Source organism: Aphis gossypii, chromosome 1 (assembly GCF_020184175.1).
Source record: "Aphis gossypii isolate Hap1 chromosome 1, ASM2018417v2, whole genome shotgun sequence".
NCBI lineage: Eukaryota > Metazoa > Arthropoda > Insecta > Hemiptera > Aphididae > Aphis > Aphis gossypii.
The window spans coordinates 85,595,943-85,613,889 of record NC_065530.1 but is presented as its reverse complement, the minus strand read 5'-3'; the positions used below and the strand labels follow the sequence as shown (position 1 = coordinate 85,613,889).

The following is a 17,947-nucleotide window of genomic DNA, read 5'->3' as shown; positions in this document are numbered from 1 at the left end:
CGTCCACCGGAGAAGTTGTTAAAAGTTGAACACTGTTTCTTTGTGTATATATGTGCGTGTTCGCTGCCCGGAGAAGATTCAACCGCCGCCTACCCCTCGTTCTGTTTGGCCGCTTTTAACATCGTAGGATCCTTCCTTTTGTTTACTTTGAAAGATATCCAAATTCTTAAGGCTCATTCCTTCCCGCCACCGACACTACCACTACCATCACTGTCGTCTCACTAACCCCAGACGCATTTTCCAGAGAAAATACAGCCGGAATTACATGTATCACACCAACTTTTTCATTCTAAATATTAGCAGTCTCTACACTGGCCAATGACAAGAGGTCATTTGTCATTTTTATTTGACGCCAAAAACTTGCTCGTTGAGATGATTCCGACCAACTCTTACGCCAACGATAAAAATAATCACCGTTTTTTAGACTAATTGTTATACTCATATAATTTATCTCCTAAGTATTCTATTCGGTTTCTTACAAGTTTATTTACTTACAAATAAAACATCAACACATGACCTCATCATAATTTAATATATGGTTGAATGCAGCATGATAAATTGTTGGTAATAGTAGATTTGTTGACATATTTAACTATCTATATAATATTATTTTGTGTTTCTGTTTGTTTTTAATTTTTAATATTTTTGCCACAGATAGTATTTTAAAATTTAAAATGAACTTATTCATAGTTTCAATTAATTATGATATGTTTTCTAAGTTCTAATTATCTTTTTCAATGCAACATTAACGAATTTATTTAATTTTATTCGAATATAAAAACATTCTTTGAAAATATATGTATAGATAAAACAATTTTTTTTCTGACTTAAAATCATTAAGCGCACATATAGAAATGAAATGAACATTATGTTTCTATAATGGTTTTAATTTAATGAACTCGGAAATTATCACTTTTGTTAGTATTTGTATAATAAAAATATTGTTGAATCTATATGATTAACGCGTATAGGTACGTGTACTAAACAAAAGAAACAATCTTCTTTTATCTATTACCAAGTAACGGTTCGGGGAAAGCAGTACAATAATTAAAATGTAATTCTCGAACCGAGTAGGTACACAAATACGAAGACATATAATTATATTTGACAAAAGAAGGAAGCGTGTTTTGTACCAGCCTTCGCCATACACTGTTAGCGAACGATTTTATGTTATGCGCTTTTAATGACTGTTATTATATTATTTTATTTTATCATTTACAAGATCTATTTCACCAGTCAATTCAAATAGACATTTTTATTTTGTTAGCAATGCTATTGTTTTCGCTAAAATAATACGCGCACAAATCTTTTGACGCCAAGATATAATTACCAAACATTAAAAAGTATTATTGTTATTACATTAGTTTATTAGTCAATAAATAAAACCTCGTTCAACTGTCCATTTTTTATTTATAAATTTATGTGATTAAGTACTCTTATATTCAATATTTATTTATATTTTTGAATTTGTTAATTAAATGATATTATGTACTACATTATTATAAAATAAGAAAATTTATAAATAATTTATAAAAAAGTTTTTTTACAAACAATGCTTAATCAATATTTAAATTAATTAAAAATGGCTTATATTTTCTTTTTCTTTTTTTAATAACAGTAATTATATCTATTAGATTGTGAGTGTAATAGAATTTACTATAAAACAAGTTTGTGGAATCGAAATAAAAATATGAACTTCATAATAATCTATTATAATTAGGTAAACCATTTTTAGGGTGTACTTGAATTGTGTACCAAGTTAGGTAGATTTTTGAACGAATTTCGATCCGTACAAATACACATATATACATATTATCATATTTAATTTAATATTTATATATAAAAAAAAATGTATAATGTTTATATATGCATAAGTAAAAAAATCATAACACCTATCATATTTATATTTATTAGCTAATATATTTGCATAATAGTCAATTGTTATTTTATATTATTTTATTGACTTATTTTATTTCATGTAAAATGAGTTCTGACTTTGTATTTTTAATAATATTATTGTGTTGATTTTCATATTTTTTTTTATTTCTAAAAATGTATATACGTTTGGGTGAGGATTATTACAAATCTGTTAAATTTCGAATTTAAAGATCACAAGCATTGATAGTTACTTGTGAGTTATCTGGCCAGGTCTAACTAGTCAACATGTTTAAATATGGATAATAATTTATTATAATTTTTATTTTATGATTTGTAAAAGATATTTACAATCTATAAACACATAGAATAATACGCAAATGCGAGGTTTTTGAGGAAAGAAGCTACCCATTAGTGGCATTACCTGAAGTTTTTTTTTAAAAAACTAAGTTTATTGGTTATTAAGCAGATGGCGACTCTGTTTTCGCTTTAGCCGTCTTCAGGGATTAGTTGGGTTGGATAAGATTCAATATTATGAATTAACACATGTTTATGCGTTGTTTCTGCCAATTTAAATTAAATATATCTTCAAAATTTTAAGAATCATAATTTTAAAATCTCGAATTTTTTTACTAATTGTTTATAACAATGTTGTATATTTTAGATAATTAGCAACGATATAATGTTGGGAAACCATAGTATAAGTATTTATTTTAAACGTAATAAATAATACAGATAGAAAAAATAATTTTATTCATTAATTTAGATTATAAATTGACACGAAACATCAAAAACAAAAAAAAAAAAATCCTTTTTGGCGGATCAAACTTGAATACACACCATGTGGTTCACACACGCTTATTTCTTCCGGTGAATGTTGTACCTAGCTATATATTTATGTATATATATATTATATTATATCTATATAGTGTTACAAATGATATATCATCCGAACCGCAAGTCAGCACCGTGAGAGTACGAAGCAGGTTATGCTGTAGGGGTTTCGTGCCTGGTGTCGCGCGCCGATGATTGCTGAAAAGGGTGTGCTTGTTGAAAGAGGGGAGTTGTGTGTAGCTGGACGTTCGAAAACAATAACAGGTAAAATAACGCAATTATTACACGGTGGCGTTGGAGGGGGACAAAGACAAATAGTATCTAAGAATGCGTTTCATGATTATTGCGGTACAAACGTATCCACACACACAAACACACCCATAACCCACTCACCCTTGTAGTCCACTCGCCTAATACAGTACAGACTCACACACGCACATGCATACGGAAACACGAAAAACGGTGACCCTTAATGAGAGTGAAGAAAAATCGTAAGGTGTTTCACGTCAAGTGTGTTTCCTCCGTTGCGGCGGGGATGTGATAACACGTGCTTTCCTGATCGACATCCATTAATTTGACCGTCCTTCCGCAGATATAGCTTTGATAAATTAATGCGGGTATTGCGAAAATTAATTAAAAAGTCCATCGAAAAATAGTTTCTGCAAATGATTCTTTATGATATTATATCATTGTATGAGTGATATAGTGTTAAAGATTTTTGTACAGTATTGATACTAATTAGTGATCACATTACATATTTTTATACCTATCCTGTGGTTTTATAATATTATTGTTTATCATAAACTATAATAGGTAGGTAGGTAGGTACATGGTAATTGATTAAAAAATCATGACGTCTTATTATCTGAGTTTTTACGTTCATTTTGAAAATCGTCTTCAAATAAATCGCACAATTAAATAGCTCATAATATGGCTTAATATAAAATATGAAAACAAAATTCAAAAATTATTTTTATCACATTTTTATTTTATTTTATTTTCTTATGTACACTGATGTCTACAGTATAATTCATTTATATTTTTCCTAAACAATTTCCCCAATATATTTTTTAACAAAAAAATTTAAATATTATTTTAATTTGTATAAATGTCTTGCCTGTAAACTAAATATTTAGACTATAGAAAATTCATAGTCTTAACGCTCAGGTAGAACATAATTGTTAATGATTATTTTTTTTTAATGTTGTTAGAGAAAATATGAAATTTGTGGTCTTCAGAAATATCACGCTTAATTTTGTATTTTGAAATAAATACCATAAAAAGTTTTTGACTTGATTCAAAATTATTATTCCCTGCATATACTATACCAAAGTTACTTTTCAACTTCGGTATGTGTTTTACTTTTGGTTTGTTATAAAGTATTTGAAATGTGTGTATCGATTGGTGTAAGTGTTGAATAATCCGCTGAATATCGAGATACCAGCCCAGGCACAGAGGAGTATTCACATTAAGGAATAAATATAGAAACAAACTTTTCGTCTGAAACTCGTCAACATTATTATTTTTGTTTTTACCTCCACACGGTGATATGAACTCCCTTAGGTGTCGCTCTACCGCCGTTCATAAATAATAATATAATATTTTCTCAACTCTATAACCAATGTGTGTATACCGAAAAATTCACGGCAGCCACTAGTCTACTGCGCCACTATTGGAATAACGTTGCAAAAATAAAATTAGTATCGTTAGACATGCAGGGGAAACTATTACCGGAAGCTCGTCTCGGGTATGTTCGGCAGCAGCGGTGTGCGTGAAAGAAAAGGGCGAGAAAAGCAATAAACATTGGCCCACACACGCGCACGAGCGTACACAAAGAACAGCTCTTCGACTGTCGACTGGAATAAAGAATAATAGCCTTCGGGTGGTATAGTATATACGATGTTTCCTTTTGAAAGGACCAATGTGATATATGCAATCCCCACCCGCGCCACAGCACCAACGGTCGACCTTTCGCACACAAGAAGGAAATTTTATCTGGTGCACACCATTTTTTTTTTTGCTAACAAGTGATATTTTTTGTTTGTGTATCATTAGCGTTAAGTTTTAATATTAGCATATTATTTTATTATTATTATAGTATAAAGCACTTTTAATAATAACTATAATATAGTAGTTGTTGTTGCGGTGGTACAGAGCAGTTACCTATATCATAACTTACTTCTATAACATAAGTAAAATTTACATCCATATCGACGAATCCTTTTTATAAATTATTTTTTTTTTTGATGAGAACTTTTGTATAGGTATGATTTTCGATATTACTATTATAATAGTTGTGTGTACGTACTACGTACTATAGTAAAGGTATTTATTCATTTTTTGTTAATCCAGCTGTATATACCTACTGAGAACTTGGACATCTGGTTTATGATTTTGTATTTGCAGAATTATAATTTGATCGATTATTGGTATTAAATAAGGTTTTCAATTAAAATTAAAATTATAAATCTACCAATCAAACAAAGAAAAACAATTGCTCATTATAAAATATACACAATAATATTATTAAAAGTAGTTAGTTTTTGATTCATTAAATATATATTTTTTTTAAACCGTTTAAACAAAGTAAATTTTCCCGAATTATTTTGATTAATTTAATTGAACATATGATTTATTTAGTTTTGTTTTCACATAATATGATGATTTTGTTGAAATTTGATTTCAATATAATATATGTACCATTCTATGAAATGTTGTTATCCATTTGTGTACTATACAATATAATAATATATAAATACATGTTCTAATATATGACTATAAGAATAAGGCTTACATAAAAGGTGTATAATATAACATAAGATAATAAAAATAGAATAATATATAAATAAAACATCAACGTGGGTACAAATGATTCTAGATTTTCGTCGCTTTATTATCGGGCATCATGGCCATAATCGACCGGCGTTGAAGTTATTGGGTTCGCTTTGGAAATGTTCCAAGACCACCCCTAGTAAGCAGCGATAACGGTATTAAAGGTTACTAGGGTATTTGCTAGTCGTGTGCCAAGACGCCATTTCCGGTAGACGCTTGGTGTATCCGCCCCCTCCCTTCAGTTCATGTCCTTGCTAAAAGGAGAAAGACAAACATCGTTTGAAATTACCTGTACACCTTCCATACTCTTAATTTCCGTCTTGGAGTAATTACACTAGGACAGATCTTCTATACGGCCAACGACCTTGTGATGTATTAATTTCGTATACGATTCGTTTGTTTCTGTTTGGTTTTAAACATTTCGTTGTAATGATCTGGTTAATCCGTACTAATTTTCCTATTCGGCTGCAGTCGTGGATAGTCTTGGCGATGAAGTTCAACCAACTGTTTGACCTCTCCACCCTATTCGTTTTGTATGAACCAAAACGGTGTATAATTTGTTATCTGTTTCCAACTTAACGGCGTAAGCTTTGAAACTCTCAAAAGACATAGGAGGGATCGGGAAGACTGTTCACATTATAATTTGGTTATACAAACCATTGTATATAGACCATCAGTAATAGAGGAGAAACTGAGGCATTATTTTCTTCTTCTCTCTCTCCCTCTTTCTCAGAATAGTATTCTATGCTTTGTGTAATATGCATCCCTTTGGGTACAAGTTGATTAAAGTTTAGCACCAAGAGAGAATAGCCCAAACTAAAGCTGCTATAAGGGAAGAGAGGTGACGTTAATGGGGCCGGGTATTGTTATATTGTTGCTTATAAAGTTTACACACTTAACTGTCATTCTCTTTTGTATAATTAGATTTCGATCATTCTCTTGCCAGATTTAAAATTATGTGATAGGTATATAGTTGAATTATAACAGATATTACAAAATAATTTGATTAACGTACATTGGATAAATGCCATACACGTATTTATTTTTGGATTTAGATATTTTTTATATTAATTTTCTGATTATCTTATAATTGTGGTTTGATTTTAAGTATATCTATACTTAAAATAGAAAATGAAAAATACAGCTATTAAGCTGAGCATTGTACATAATTCAATGAAAAATATAGGTACAATATAAAATTTGAATTGCCTATAATAATATGCAATATAATGTTACACCATACATTTTTCAATACTCAAACTTAATTTTAAAAAAAGCACCAAGAGATTTTATAAAGTTGTGTTTGAAATAGGTTGTTTGGTCTTTTTTAATTTACGATTTCTACCAGGCATTTTATTAGATTATTCCCTAGAGAGTCATCTGGGGCAGAATTTTAAGACGTCCGCAGCTGTCATTTTCTTTAGGCAAAGAGGTCCAGAGAGACAATAAAAACCCGATGTACCCGGATATGTAATGACCAGCAAACTCTCACTCATAGAATTTTCCTTATTTCTCGGCACCGAGTCTGTTAACGTCGTAAAACATAAATCGGCACTCTGAAGAGGGTTATGTGTTGTGTTGGCATTGTCAGCGAAACTCTACGTCGAATATTACTAAATCTCTTAAAACTTCATGCACATTGGCCATATTTTCTCTTATCTGCACTTTAAATAAATGTAATTGCTCACAACAATGTATATTTGTTATTTCCTTCAGCCATGATAAACTATATTTAATGTAATCAAAAATAAACATATACAGAAAACGTGAAATGAACAAAGCTAGTGTAAATATTTTATGTGTGCATTGATAGACGATTAGTAATCACTAACGACTAACGAAAATAAAACTACCTATTGTAATAATAACGTAACACTAAATTATAATACTTTGTATCCTTGTACAATAAATAGTGATGCAAAACGACAATAATAATTATTTTTTGAATTAAGTTTTTAAATAGTACTATTATAATATTCTCTAAATAAGGGTATTGAAAAATCATATTCAATTATATTGCACGTTTTGATTTCTATTCCTGTAATTTTTATGACTGTGTTTTATTAGCATAGTTAATTTAGAACTATAAAACAATTTAATACATTTGTGTTTTTATGCGAGTTTTGACGAAATTATTTTACATTGTAAATTTGAATAATTCTGCGTATATTTATTATGAGATTGTATAACCACAAAACAATAGTTTCTACCCAACTATTGAAGTACAAATTATGTTTTATATAGTAGATAAATTATAATTTACACATATTCATTTTATTTTTGATTTTTGCAAATATTGAATACAACAAAACTTGTAAAAACAATAATTATTATAACAATAGTATATGCTAGAATATTATTTCAAAGTTGTTATTATTATCGATCATTATAATAGTTAATGTTTTATATTTATTACTCATATATATAATTTATTTTATTATAAAAATATATAACTAACAAAAATACATTTTAAAAGTTTGTTTAATTTAAAACCAATAAAAATTATAGTTAAAATACTCCCTTAGCAGCTTTTGCTTTTATAAACATTGGCTACGGGCTCGAATTCAATTAAGACGATAACTACGTATATGAGGGGTGGAAGCAGACGCAGTAGTATTTTATTTAGCCTTTTAAAGACAATCTAAAGCTTCCGCTTTCGCGCTTTTCATTGCCAAAAATATAAAAACCCTTCATCTACCGCCATTCCCACACTACGATTTAATGTTTAAACGACTGGAAAATGAGAAAACCATCGTACCGTGTTCATATCTATCGTGTGATATAATTTTGTTGTTTTTTAACGGAAACACTAATTTTAAAACGTATTCGACCAGTTTGTAAACATTTTAAACTAATTTATATATAACCTAGTATGTATTACCAACCCATAACACAAAATCATACTTGAATACTTTTGTAATTTATTTCTCTAATAAGCTTCCTAGGTCTTCTGGCGATGATTAATAAAAATGTATACTTTATTAAGTTGCTAACGATTTTTGCGTTATATAATTTAAACTCATTATTTAGATGTTACATACTATATTTTAATATTCTTTAAAAACATAATAATTCAGGTGTATTTTGTACTTGCTATTTTGGTGTCAAAAATGATAAATAAACTGAAATCTTAATTTCATTGTTAATTTTTGATTATTACTATCATTAAGAAATTTATTTTATTTATTCTACAATGAATATCGACATAAAAATACTCATAACATTTATGTATTTTAACAATTATTAACAGTCGCTTCACTACACTATATATTACAGATGTTTTAAACATTTTGTTCCCATAATTGAATATTATAATATCGTTATCAAATATCTCTGATAAATAGAAGTATACCTACGTAAATCGATTCGGTCATTTGAATCTATATATATATATTATTTTGTTATTTTTGAAGAATATAAAATGTGTATGATTGTTTACTTTAAGTTTGAATGCGTGTGGTGAATAAATTTAAAGTATTGATATTGTTTTTCATATCTTATATCAGTTTTGATTTGACTTTCTTCCGAGTATTGTTGACAAATTTATATATTTTATGATCAATATTATGATGTAATGCATTGTTATTCATTCTTGGTGGGTACTTATGTATTTTCGATTTGCAGTTTATTTTATTCTATGTGTAAACGCATACCCGCACGTCTCGCTAAATCTTGACTGTCCCTACATCAAGCCTTGATGCCCAAGGTCCGGTAGGAAGAGAAAACCATTTAGCCCACTATAAAGACAACATGGTGCGTGCGCCCTCTCCACAGTACGTATATAATATCGTCTTTTCCGACCCGTATATATGTTGTGTCGTTAATATTTTTCCTTCCTATTTTTTTTCTGGATAAAATAAGACAAGAAATATACGTACAAGGGAAAACCGACGTTGATGGTGAGAGGGGGAGTAGGTTTAAGTAAAAGGTATATACGGGTCCAGAAATCCGGTCACGATCGGCTCGCAAAATAATAATATATTACAGTTACAAACGGCTTCCGGTCCACCCCGGGGAATAAAAATAGTTCCTGATATATAAAAGTGAAAAAAAATTCTATAAGAACGGATGAAACTTGCAAAAGGTTGTCTAGTGGGAGGGAAGCTTTGGCCTTATCAAACAAAATTGAAGAAAATAGAGATGGTAAATGAACAACAAAGAAACATAATACTGATATTATTGTGGATTTTTACTTAAATATATAATATCTTGTTTTATATATTTTATAATCATTATGTTCTTGTCTATAAGTCAAATTGTTTCAATGTACACTTTTTTTAATAAGTATACCCAGTTATGTTGTTTAAATTAATTTTTTAATACTGTTAAAATCAATGTGCAAGTATGAAGTATGTCACGCTTCTGATATAATATCCCAACTCATAAAATAATAACAATTAATTCTATAAAATATATCTATTTAATTTAATAATACGTACTTATAATAATATAGCTATATAATATGTTCATAATAAAAATTTTAATTTGTATTTAATAATTTCATACGTCTATTTTGTTTGTTTATTACCTTTAGTATACTCGATGTATCTATGTAATATTCTCTTTGAAATTTAATTATCTAAATAAGCATAGTTATATTATTATTTGTAATATTGGGTGAGTATATTAATCCATAATATCTACTTTATTATCTTTCACAATGCATAGTAATAACTAGAATAATATTATTATTATATTTTTTTCTGTCCAGTACACAATAATAATATGAATATCTAATGTATATTCATATAACAATTATTGATTATTGTATAGACGGAAATGTAATTTTTTTATTGTATCAATTATAATAATAGCTATAGTATGTCTCCACGTGAAACTAATTTATTTTAGATATATAGGTATCTCACTATTTGGTTATAATTAGTGTTACACTCATAAATTATTATATTAATATATCAATATATCATATTATTATATAAGTGTGCAGTTTATTATATTGATATGACGTATAATTTGATCTTTGTATACATATGTGTGTGAAAAAAAATTGACTAGTTGAGGTAAAAGAGGGTATTTCGTTGTATTGCTAGTCAATATAATCGACAAGTAGTGGTAAAAAGTTTATAAAATGTTTTTGTAGAACTATGTGCAAAAGTTAAAAATGTTAGAATATCAAAAATAACGTACCTATCGACATTTTTTTTATTTATATAATAATTACTTATTTAAATTTAAATAAACTTAATTATAACATTGTTTAATAATAACCGATTTCAAAAAATATTTCAATATTTTGCCTAAATTTATTTTTATATGGTTAGTGGCTGGGATAAAATGTATGGAGGTAAATATAATGGTTAAATAATATATTAAACTGAACTCAATTTTTACAATACTTCGTTTTAAATAACTGAATCATCATACGCATTAACATCACTATACATGTTAGTAGTGGCACTATCATGATTAATTTTCGGTTGAAGGTTTATTAAATTAATACCTGTAAGTGGTTGAAGTGCACATCGTTCTGATACACAACATTACAAGGTAATGTCTGAAATTGCAATACAAATTATGCATCTACGTATTACGTAGGATTAATACAAAAATATCTCGTATTTTATTAGGTAGAAATATAATCCCTCCACCCTCTTTCAAGTTGTGCCACTGTCTTTTAGTGCCTAACCATCGTTAAATTGTATTTTTAATACATCAGTATACTACAAACGTAATAAATAATAATGCATTGGTGTATTACACGTCAAGTCGGATTTATACAAACTGCCTGCAGCATTTAATTATTAAACAGCTTAAAAATGTGGTTAGACAGAGATAGCCGACAATCCGAGGTGGCTGACGCATCGACAACGTTCTTCGTTGATTAAATTATAATTTTATCGCATGCGTCCTACACCGACCGCTTCACCGCATCATGCATTCGCACCGGTTAAAGTAGATTGTAACTAATCGGTTACTATCTCGGATTCGGAGAGTGCAAATCGTGATTTATGATAGGTAGGTAACTAAAAAGACGCGGGTGAGAATGATTTAGTGTTTGGTGATATCCACCATCCAAAGAACCTAATGTGGTTTTCCTTATCATTTCTCGTCAGTCTTAGATATAATAATAATACATGATTTAATAATAATGTGTAGTAATAATTGCATATAATATTGTCGAGTATAGCCTGAATACTTAATTAAATACGTTTTTGTTTAAATTTATATTATACTGCATTTTGTGGTTAGATTTTTGTTATTAATGTGTGAACTAATTCTGAATAGAATACTATATTATATTCACTGTAATCAATTAAATTTTATAAAATATAAGTAAATTTAAAAACCACACTATAGTTTATATTAATTGTATACTTGAATGTAGAAAACATTAATTTACACCATTTCGTAGTATTTCAAATTATTTATTAATATATTTTTATGGTTAAATACTTAATACGAAAATTTATTTTAGAAAATACATTTTTCTTGATTTAAATTTTCTTGCTTGGGAACTCTTATGAATATTTAATGATGAGTGGAGAAACTATGTATCTTATTAATTATTACAATGTAATATATACCAATACGACTTAGTAATTTATCTTTACTAAATACTTAATACTTTATTCTTGTGGGATACTAATACAACAGAAATCGAACAAAATACATATTTTTAATTTAATTTAATTGTAATGATTTTATAAACTAACTATTAAGTATTTTGACAATCGTTATTGAAATAAAGATACATTTTTATAATATATAGTATTGTATATAATATATAATATTTTATCAACTGTGTAATGATTTAAAAAAAATTAAATTAAAATAAATGTTTGTCTTGTCGTTTTTTCTAAATTTAATATTTCATGTTACTGTTTGTCATCTATATAATATGTAACTAATTTGATAGTTTTTTATCATGATATGGTGTATGGAGCATAATAATTAAAGTACATTCCATAACTTACATTCATATGCAATTTAGACTGCACCCTTTGGGTGTGGCAGGACGTCCCAGTCATGTTTTTGACCAAAGAATAATTCAAAATTAGCTAGTTGTGTTGTGTACATTTTAGTAGTTTACAAAAAGCAATTAAGGAATATCCTGAAACATTTGATTACCCTTTTTTTACCTGTGTATTGACCCTATTTTTTTTCGTTGCTGCGTATTATATTCTCTGCAGTTTCATGAACAAGGGTGTCAGGAAAAAGGACGAGCTGTTTTCAGGGCGTGGTTTATTGTTTTGCATTTAACGATAATAAAATAACAAATATAATAAGGGTCCTAAATCTTTATTATCTCTATAAATATGTGTAGGTAAGGATATCACTATTATAATATTTTAGTTACCTATTTGCAAAGTACAAGTATATATAAATCACTTTCGTGTTTTTAAAATTAAGATTAAAAATTGAGATCTTATAGTATGCGTTTTGATTATAATTTTGAACAAATATAATAAAGATTTAGGAGGTAAGTTCTGGAGTAAATGGCTTCAGGAGATAACGGGGTAATTTCAAGACGTTCTTATGATAGTAATTATAAAGCGTTTTAATTAAGCGATGAGGAAATAGTAAGGTTTTAAATTTTAGTATTATTTTAATCAACAGGCAGGGGCTGTGTTTATCGTGTAAGAAAATAGGGGTAGTGCAATTTTTTCACAACATTGTTATGACCTGAATCTTACTAATTGGAGTGAAACAGTTTTATTCGGCTCTTGAAACTTTAAAAAAAATTTGGTAGAGCAGTTACTTTTTTATGATTATTCTCCGTGGCCCATTGCTTTTATATGAAAATCGTTTAAAAAATCCAGTAAAATTAAAATCCCTCTATGTACTCTCTTCAATAGTAGTAGTAAGGATAGAAATTTAAAGCGCGAATGAATTAGCTAAAGAAAATCATCTATGACATAGACTTGGAAAAAAGTGTAATAATAACCTAATATGGGAAATTTCTGCAAAGCATATGTTCTCAATAGTTTATAAGTAGCTTTTTCACTGACTAATATGGTCTCTGTAATATAAGACTTAATTAACACGAATTCAAGAAAAGTGATTTCCTGCATTAAAAAGAAACTGACTGGAAAGTTTATTTTTAACATTTCATTTTTAAGTCTTTTTATGCAATGTTTCCATGACAACTATACATCAAATGATTACACATTTTATTCGGTAACAATTTTTTTTATTAATAATTCGTACATTGATGATTTATCATTCAAGCGTAAATTCCTGCCATTTTTCTTTCTTTTTTTTTTTGTGATTTTTGGTCCATTATAAATAAAATTATGTACCATTTTACTAGTTTGTCAAATGTTAATATATATTATAAACTATTTGTCACTATTTTAAAACTAATGCCTTACGTCAATAATTAAAGCTATATTATATGCATTGTGAAATTATATTAATATTCAGCTAAATTTTTGATTTTTCAATATAGTTTTATATTGTAGTAAAAAGTAATATATTAGAAATATCATTACAAATAATTTAAAAAACTCAAAATTTAATCTAAAACTCTATATTGATTAATAAACATAATATAAATATTTGATTTTATGCAATTCAACAAACAGGATTGTTATTTATATTATCATACTATTTCCCGCACTATATTATAATAGGTAGCTAATATACAAAATTTCATAGTTTTAAAATATACCCTTATCATATTTTTTTACTCTAAAACTCATGTGCATGCACATCCACTCGTATCTCATTTTTTCAAATCGAAAAATAATTTTAAAATCGTTTATTTATTTTTTATTTCGAAAACAAAACTCATCGGTCACTCGACAGAACGTTTTTCCCTACGACTAGAGAGGTCAAGTCAGTGAAGTAACATTCTCCGAGGACCTGTCATGGACAGGGGATATATTATTTTCCCGTGTGCAGGAAACGTTATTTTCAATTTTTTGTTTGCTTTTACGTTAAAAATGAACGGAAGAGGGAAATGACACGGAGTATAAACACAGTGACGGCGAAACAAGACAAAAATATAATCGGCTGACCCCTTCCCCCACTCTTCAGACGTCAAGAGAACGAAAACTTTGTAGTCGAACCCGAATTTAGATTGAATTGCGAGAGAAAAATAGATAGTATGAGTGAAAGAAAAACTTGTATTTGTGCTTGCTTTTATTTATTCTTTTTTACACTTTTTGTTTACACAGTTGCGTGCACAATATATTGTAATAGTGTTGGCTTTATTTCTCAACTCCTACTAACTTGTCTATAAAAAAAAAAAAAAATGTCAATAAAATCAAAAATGTGTTGTATGTCGTCTTATATAGTTAAATTCTTTACATGTATAGTAGATCAAATCAAATTGTATAAAATAGTAATCCATGAAACTAAATTATTTTTAAAATATATGTCGATAAGAATAAAATTTTGGAAGATAGAAATGTAGTTATTGTTCGGAGTTTGGTGATTTACTACAGTTGTGTAAGGTAAAAATATATAAATAATATTTAACCAGAAAAATGATATTTTGTTCGTTGCATTTAATGAACATGCTTAAATTAAGAAAAAAAATAATTAATACGAGTATGCATACATTTTTATCATGGTTCGTTTAACTAAAATAAAATTAAGTAATCATATCAGTTTTATGGTACAAACAGAAGTTTGAACAGTAGGACAATAGTTTGAAACAAGAGTAAATATATTGTTTGGTTAAGCAACAATTAATCTTTTATTATGATAACGTATGAAGTTTATGTAAACATTGATAACAAAGATACAAAAATAATACCATTATTTAATTTTATCAGTTAGTATAAGGTACTGATGAGAAAAAATATATATTTATTTACAAATAAATAGCTATAAGTAATTATATTTTTTTTTATTGTAGTCGAATTGTTTGTATAATTATGTAAAATAGCATATGAAAAACTAAAGACTCCCTGATGTCAACGTTTTATTATGATTATGAATTATAATTAATAAAACAATGTATGTAAATATTATATTTATTTATTATTATTGAATTTAATCAATCATAAATAATTTGTGGTCACAACTTATCTCACAAAAATTCATATTCTCATTGATAATTCTATAATATGAAACATAATAAAATTTTTTCTTTTAAATACTGTACACAATGTGGTATTAATTTATATAATACTTTAAGCTAGTTTAACGGAAATCTATTAGTCAAACAATAATATACGTCTTAGTGTGTTGAATATCAATGTACATCCTTAGATTGGTACTTTTTTGTTCATAAATATAGGCATAGGTATGATGGTACATACTTAACAATTTCCACTTTCCAGTATCTTCATTAAATATAATTAATAATAGATACTATATAATAATAAAACCATTTGCAGAGTATTCAATTATGTCATATTTTAAAAGTGGATTACCTATATTTAAAATAATTTTTCTTATTATTTTTTTTTATTTTAATCAGCTGTGCACTTAAATTACATTATTTAAAATATAATTATTTTGTGTCACACATGTATATATAATATATTTGAACTGCAATCTTTTTATAATATACAATATCACGATTTTAATTTTATTGTTTCTATTTGTTTCAGGTAAACGTTCTCTTCCAATCGGTTAAAGTGCTTGGGGAATGTGGGGGCGCATCCTTAATACGTGAGTACATTATTTTCTCGTCCAACGTTAATGTCTTCAATCGTACTTTCCCCTTCAAAAAATCGATTCCGTCTTACCGTAGTGTTTTATTTTTTACTTGGATTTTGTCATCGAGATTCGGGGCAAATATAAAGTGCGACTTAATGCAGTGAATACATTACGTATTGACAAATGTCTTTGGTGGCCACGGGATAAGACTATATAATATCGAGATCGACAGAAATTAATTGTTTAACGTATTTGGAACTATCCGAGGTAACCTGAATTCGATTAATTTTCTTTTATACCATAAATTATCGTTATTCATAAAATGTTGATGTTCTTTTAAAGCTATTTAAATTCTATAGTACACGAAATATACGTAATTATAATAGTTTAGGTATATTTTATTTTATAGGTACCTAATACTATTGTATTACTACTATTATCATTTACTCATATGATTTATCAAAAATTAAAACTATTTTAATTAATAATAAATAAAATTTAACTTTAATTTGTTTTTGGTAATACATTTTTTAAACATTAAAATACAAATATTTGTGAACCGATATATTTTATAAGTTTTATTTTTTCTATTGTGTCTTCCTTGTAAATTGGGATAATAACTCTATAAATAATATCGTTTGTCCAATATTGGAATATCGTCGAAATATTCTAAGGATAAATAATAGAAATTAATGTAAAAATTTTACTTCCTGTAAAGTGTTATTGTAAAAATTAAATTATTCATTTTCATTATACTTGCAGTTCGTTTATTTTTATTGACATGCTATTTTTCTCATTATTTCTGTCTCGACCAACATCTTATACACTATTACTAAGACACACAGGTACACACATTTAAGACTGACCCACAAATCGTTTTTTTTTTTTATGAATAAAATTATTTATACTTGTTATTTCCTACAAATCTAACAAATGCATATTATAAAATACAATTTATCTAACCAGTCCTCGTTAGAAATTATGTAAAATATCTTAAATAGTATATTAAAGAATAAATATAATTAGAACAATATGTGAAGTATGATAGGACTTTACACAACTATATCTATGATGTATACACACTACATAGTGGTACAATCCCCGTTTTAAAATAAATGTAAGTGTTCTGCTTGAAATCCACTCGTAAAACTGCAGATCTCGAATTTTTTACATATTATTATTCTCATTATATAGTTTATTCTTTAATTCTTTATATATTACAACTTTCTGTTTGAATAAAAAATGAAATATAATATTTTAATGAATAGATGTGTGCGAGATTATAATATTATATATGTAGGTATTTCATTTAAAATTATTTCCTTGCATTTGGTTTACAGCAACACACATTAATTTGCAATGTGCTTTTTATATCTTTGTATTTATACATACACACATTTTCATTCAAAAATGTATGTTTCAAATGCAATCTATATAACTATAATACTTTATATAACGTATGAATTGCAAATTCATAATTAACGTTGCTCCCGGAGGCTGTTAGATTATACCTGACAGGTTCATTTTTACACATATAAAGTTGAGGTAGATGAGGATTCATTGTTATAAGATAAACTTTGGACGTGTTGAGATGGCAGGCGGCCTTCGTTAATTTAATTTAACGTCAGTTAAACGAAGCAAATACGAGTTTTACACAAGTAGTTTTGTGTCCGTGAAAACCTTGTAAAAGCCAGTTACATTTTACATTAAATTGCTTTTACAGTTTTCCCATTTTATATTTTCCACTGAAAATGTAATGTGTCTATGATTTCATTTCCTTTAAAAACAATTTGACCATAACTATTATGATAAATATATACACAATGACCTA

General features: G+C 27.5%; 1 protein-coding gene and 1 long non-coding RNA gene across 3 annotated transcripts in view; both read left to right on the top strand.

Moving 5' to 3' along the window:
- The window catches only part of LOC126549352 (uncharacterized), a 43,504-nt gene extending 26,964 nt beyond the window's left edge, over positions 1 to 16,540 (top strand). The window contains exon 3 of the long non-coding RNA XR_007603490.1: positions 16,068 to 16,540. This is a non-coding gene — a long non-coding RNA (uncharacterized LOC126549352). The remainder of the gene's footprint in view (positions 1 to 16,067) is intronic.
- Positions 1 to 17,947, top strand: part of LOC114132741 (max dimerization protein 1-like) — a 162,481-nt gene that overhangs the window by 59,239 nt on the left and 85,295 nt on the right. The window lies entirely within an intron of this gene.